This window comes from Poromitra crassiceps, assembly GCF_964638095.1.
Source record: "Poromitra crassiceps genome assembly, chromosome: 7".
Classification (NCBI taxonomy): domain Eukaryota; kingdom Metazoa; phylum Chordata; class Actinopteri; order Beryciformes; family Melamphaidae; genus Poromitra; species Poromitra crassiceps.
Window position 1 is genome coordinate 31,533,434 of NC_139628.1, and position 5,284 is coordinate 31,538,717.

Here is a 5,284-nt window from a genome sequence, read left to right on the forward strand (position 1 = left end):
TCCATGTGAGGAGGGGATGATGGAGTTGAAACCCAGATGCTGTTCCCTGGCTGTCATTTGGATTAGTGAAGACTTTGAAAATGTCAACTAGAGAGAAATGGCCCTGTCTGGCAGGAGCCTGGTGTTGGGGTCGTTAGGCTGATTGGGTGCACCTGGGCCCAGTGATGCTCATTGGGCTTGAGAAGACCTTCAGGTCTTTCTCCCTCCTCACCATTGCACCTTCTGTTCGGTTCTGTTCATTTATTTCCCCATATGTTATAGCATACTGTAACCCGGCTCAAGGAAGTAACTGAAGTAGGCAGACAAACAGTCACACATGCCAATATGCAGAGATGTGGTCTTGGAGTCATATTGTGACCAGTGGCCAACCCCCCCGGCTTCCCTCTGATGACGCGGAAGTGAATTGAAAAGCCGTAGTTCATCGAATGGCCACTAGGCGCCGGGGGCAGTAGTAGGCATTCCCCCATGTTAAAATGCCTGACTTTGTAACAGGATTAAACATCTTTCCAGTCAGGGGCGAAACATGGTTTTCGTCTATATAGCTAATTTCAACAATTTCAACCGTAGGGGGTGGGGGGGGCTCACTTTTTATATAACTCGCCCGTTTGGAGTAAAATAGATTATATAAAAGGGAGTGATTGACAGATTGCCTGTCCAGTGATCGTGCAGCTTGCCGATCACGGACCAATAGCAGGTGGAGCTGCGGCTCTGGGAAACTCCCATCTCACGTGAGCTGCGCAAGGACTCAACCCATTCCCTCCCACTCTGCTGACGAAAAATCAAGATGGCGACGGCCAACGAATCAACTCCAAAGTGGAGACCAAAATGAATGGGGATAGCTTTGTCCATATATTTTAGGTCAGTGATTGTGACTTGGACTCAAGTTGCCTTGAGTCACTGTTTTGATGACTTGCAACTTGACTTGAGAGAAACTAAATGACTTGAGACTCGACTTGGACTTGGAAGTTAAAGAGTTATGATGACTCGAATGCAATCTTTGTGTTTTTATGTTTTTACTTACAGTATATACAAATGTAAAATGTTCAGTGTTGTCAATGTTCACATTACAAGTGTGTGTGTGTAACGTTACCCAGTATGCGAGTGTACACTGGGAATGCCATTGTCGTGATTGGACCCTGTCATAATTGGACTCTGTCATGATTGGACCCTGTCGGTCAAGCTCCTCGATACCTGACCTGACTTCTTTTAAACGAGAAACACTCGTTAGTGGTTACGCCCTCCCGCTCTAGACTATTGTTTTTTTCAAGTTCAAGTTCAATCAATTTATTGTCCTCAAGGGGACATGTGTCTTGCAGTCAGGTAAAAACATAGAACACAAATAAACCTACGTACACAGACTCAGAATGATAGACAGAATGATAAAATACATGAAGTGATGATCAGAAATCAGCATATGTGTGGCCAAATCAGATCAGATCAGATCAGATCAGATCGTCACTGTGCCATGAGTCATCGGTTTCGGATTCAAAAATGTCACATGTGAGGGAAAAGGTGAAGTGGGGGCGGGAAGGGGGGGGGGAACTTGTGACTTGCTTGATGCCAGTTGAAGTTGTCTGCATCTGTGTGTGTTTCAATATTCCCAGGAAGGCAGAGCAGCTGGAATTGCGTCATGTACGTAGGTGTCTTTTCCTTCTGTGTGTGTGTGTGTGTGTGTGTGTGTGTGTGTGTGTGTGGGTGCGCGTGCCTGAGCGCGCGTGTGCCTGTGCATGTGTGTGTATTTTCCTCATTGCAGTAATGCAATGTTTCCCCTTATGATGGCCTGTCAAACGTGTGTGAACTGCTCCTGGTTTGTCATTTCTCTTAACACATTTTGCAGCGATCGAGCCAACAGCAACACCTGACTTGGAAGAAACATCCATACGAGATGTGACAGTGTGTGAATATTGCATGAATGCCATCACTCCAAACCACTTTTTTTAAGAACATGGGCAAACATTGGATTTTCCCAGATATTGCGTGAGTCACACTCTCCATCCACGCACGCGCAGGCACGCACACGCACGCACACACACACACACACACACACACACACGCACACGCACACACACACACGCACACACACGCACACGCACACGCACACAAGCTCTGGCAGTGTAGACGCCAGTTAACTTCCTTTAGACCTAACCGTATTTCAACTTAAACGCAGCACAGTAGAGGTGTGCAGTCATCGTCATCAGCTAGGTCTACAGTACCTGTGCCTATCACACAGGCAGCATGACCCCACCAGGCTGCCTGCACCAGAGGGGTGCTCCACATACCCCCACAAAAACACTGCTCATTGATCCGTTTCTGAAGCAGTCTTCCTGCAGCAGGCTCCTCAGTTTGTCTAGGTGTCATGCACAGGCGGCATCGTGCACATTATGACATCATAACATTATGACATCATAACATTACATGCCATTGTACGCTTGTAAGCATAACATTATGGCTGATGACATCACTCACTGGTGACATCACAATTGCTCAGTGACACCACTGAATACTGCATACATGACTTGTGAAATGTCTGATTGTGTTTGGAGGGACACTTTGTATATTTGTTTACTAATTAATGCTTATTTGAAAATGTATGGAGTAGAAAGTAGATCTTTCTGTTAAAATATAGGGGGTAAAAGTAAAAAGTTGACAGAAAAATAACTCAGTAAAGTACAGATCCCTCAAAATCAATCCTACTTAAAGTGTGGTGCAGGTAAAAAAAAGAAAAAGAAAATATTTACAGTTAGGACTCCAGATTCTTATCAAAATACCCCCAAAAAACAAAAACTAAATTAAAACATGCTCCCAGGGCAGAAATATGGAGAAAAGTGGCATTATAATGCACATGTAAAAAAACAAAAACAAAACATCTGTGCAGATAACACCTGTGATGGCACTTGGGCTACTGTACTTACTGTAATAATAATAATATAGTCAATGTATACAGCAGAAAACTTTCCGAAACACCAGACGTACGATAATTATCATATTTGTACGATCATTTACCTCCAACAATGATCATTTTGAGCCTCTGGTACGATAATTCAACACTGAATGCATTTTGGCAATGAAGGAGCAGAGAAAACTCCTTCAGTGCCACAAGGCAACTACTCTATTTAGTTTATGTTTGTTTGGGCTATGGTTAATATGGCACTTTAAGAAGTTTTAATAGTTTCAGTAGTCAAACGTAACTAAGTAGTAAACCTAGTTGACCCCCAATATGCAATCGGAAATATATTTGGAAATATAATTTTGGAGAGCCATGCACAGCGGACCGACCATCTCAGCTCGTGTAAGCCGGCTGCAGAATGGTCTCAGCTGGATAACTATCGTCGGAGACAGACGCAAGTGGCACTCGCTGGAGCTCAGGAGGAGTTTCAGCTCGAGGGGAGGAGTTTCAGCTGCAGCGAGCGGCCTCTCGACAGACCGGGACAGACGCTGGGCGTACGGAGGTAATGATCCGAGGGAACATTTATTGTTTATTGTGTATTATAATCATCACAGGTGTTATTGCTAGACGACTTGCGGGTTTTTATGTGCGCATCCTAATTGCTACATAAAAGTCCCACATATGAATGCAAAGTGGTGTCTAACCTGCACCATGCTCTTTAAATACTGTAACAAAGTATTTGTACTTTGTTCAAAACTGAACCTAGGCGAACGGCCAACGAAAACTTTGTAAAAAAGGCCAGCACTCTCAAATTCCTCTTCAAAGTTTTAATCAATCTGGGTCAGAGTACAAACAACATACGTGCTTCAGCAAGTCACCTTCATCACCGTTGTAATGCACAAAGTGGATGTGACATTCACTGAAAAGGACGTACTTTCTTTTGAACAGATTTGTCTGAGTGCATGTCTGGGAGCCTATAGTAAATCTGATTCTTCATGCATGTGTGTATCTATTTTCATCTGTATGTGTACTGTATTGTGTGTGTGTGTGTGTTGTCAGTCCCCTCTAGTCCTTCCCTCCTGCTCCACCTTTCCACCTTAGCTTCTTAGCGTCCCACACTGATGTTGCAGGTCTTGCAGCTGGGGTCCTTCTTGCCGTTGACTGTGGACAGGCTCATTACCTGGTGCCCGCTGATCTCGTCCACCTTGCCCAGTGCCAGGTCCACGGGCTCCGTGTAGATCACCTCCAGGATCACGCCCCTGGCGTGGCGGAACACCAGGGCCCCATCGTCCCGAATGCAGGTGAGGAAGCGGTTGTGGGCGATGTCAAGCGCGGGGAGCCTCTGCTTGCAGAACGTGTCACCGGGGGAGCCGCGCGGTGCCAGCACCAGGATGACATAGTGACGTACTGCCATGTATATGCAGTAGAAGTCCCCAAAGTACAGGTTGGTGTCGCAGTTGAAGAGCGCCTCAGCCCGCACCTCGAAGCGTTGCCGACCGTAGGGCGAGTCCTGTGGAGGCTTGCCCGTATGGAACTCTGTGTTGCAGCTGAAGAAGATGCCTTCCAGCTTGCCGCTGATGGGCGAGCCGTGGCTACCGCTGCTGTCCTTCACCGACGGGAGCATGTGGTTCCCGTGCTCCTCCCTGGTGTGCTCAAAGTACTTCTTGTTCTGGTTCCTGTAGAAGACGGAGAAACGCAGCATGCGGCCGGCAATGACCTGCGCCTTTTCCAACAGCTGGTTTAGATGCACTGTGGAGTGATCAGCGGTGCGGAACTCGATGATCTTGCTCCACTCGGAGACGGCGTAGTCCCCGTCGGTCTGTCTGCACACGGTCTGGACAGCCAGAGTGTACTCTGTGCGTGGGCTCAGGAACAATCGGCCTCGCACAGTCATGGGCATGGGCGTCGCCTTGGCCACCAGCTTGCTGGGCACATCCTTGTGTTTCGACTTGGAGTTCTTGTTCACCTTCTTGTTCAGGTCGATGAAATAGTGCGTGATGCGCTTGTGGACGCGTGGCTCCACGTCCCAGCAGATCTTGAAGGAGTCACAGGTTATGTTGCTGATCTTGATGTTCTGGGGAACAGGGAGCCACTCCATCTCCAGCTTCAACGGTGATGTACCGCTGTCCAGGGAATTATATCCTATCAGTTCATTCTTGGACCCACACAACCCCATGAAGGCAGCATGCAGTATAGTGATGTCATATATATCACCAATTATGTTATATATTTCACCGATGACATCATATATATCACATAAATCGCTGATGATGACACTGGCATAAATCATAATCATAAATCACTGATGATGTCATACAGTTCTAGACAGTTCTGCCTGATGGCCAGGTCACTACTGATGTCATATATCATATATATCATAAATCACTGATGATGTGG

The 5,284-nt window shown here is 46.5% G+C and overlaps 1 pseudogene across 1 annotated transcript; it reads right to left on the reverse strand.

Annotated features, from left to right (window-relative positions):
• Positions 1–3,992: 3,992 nt before the first annotated feature.
• On the reverse strand, positions 3,993–5,063 carry LOC310779535 (phytanoyl-CoA hydroxylase-interacting protein-like pseudogene; annotated as a pseudogene). The gene has a single exon. The product of its transcript is annotated as a phytanoyl-CoA hydroxylase-interacting protein-like pseudogene (transcript).
• Positions 5,064–5,284: the final 221 nt, after the last annotated feature.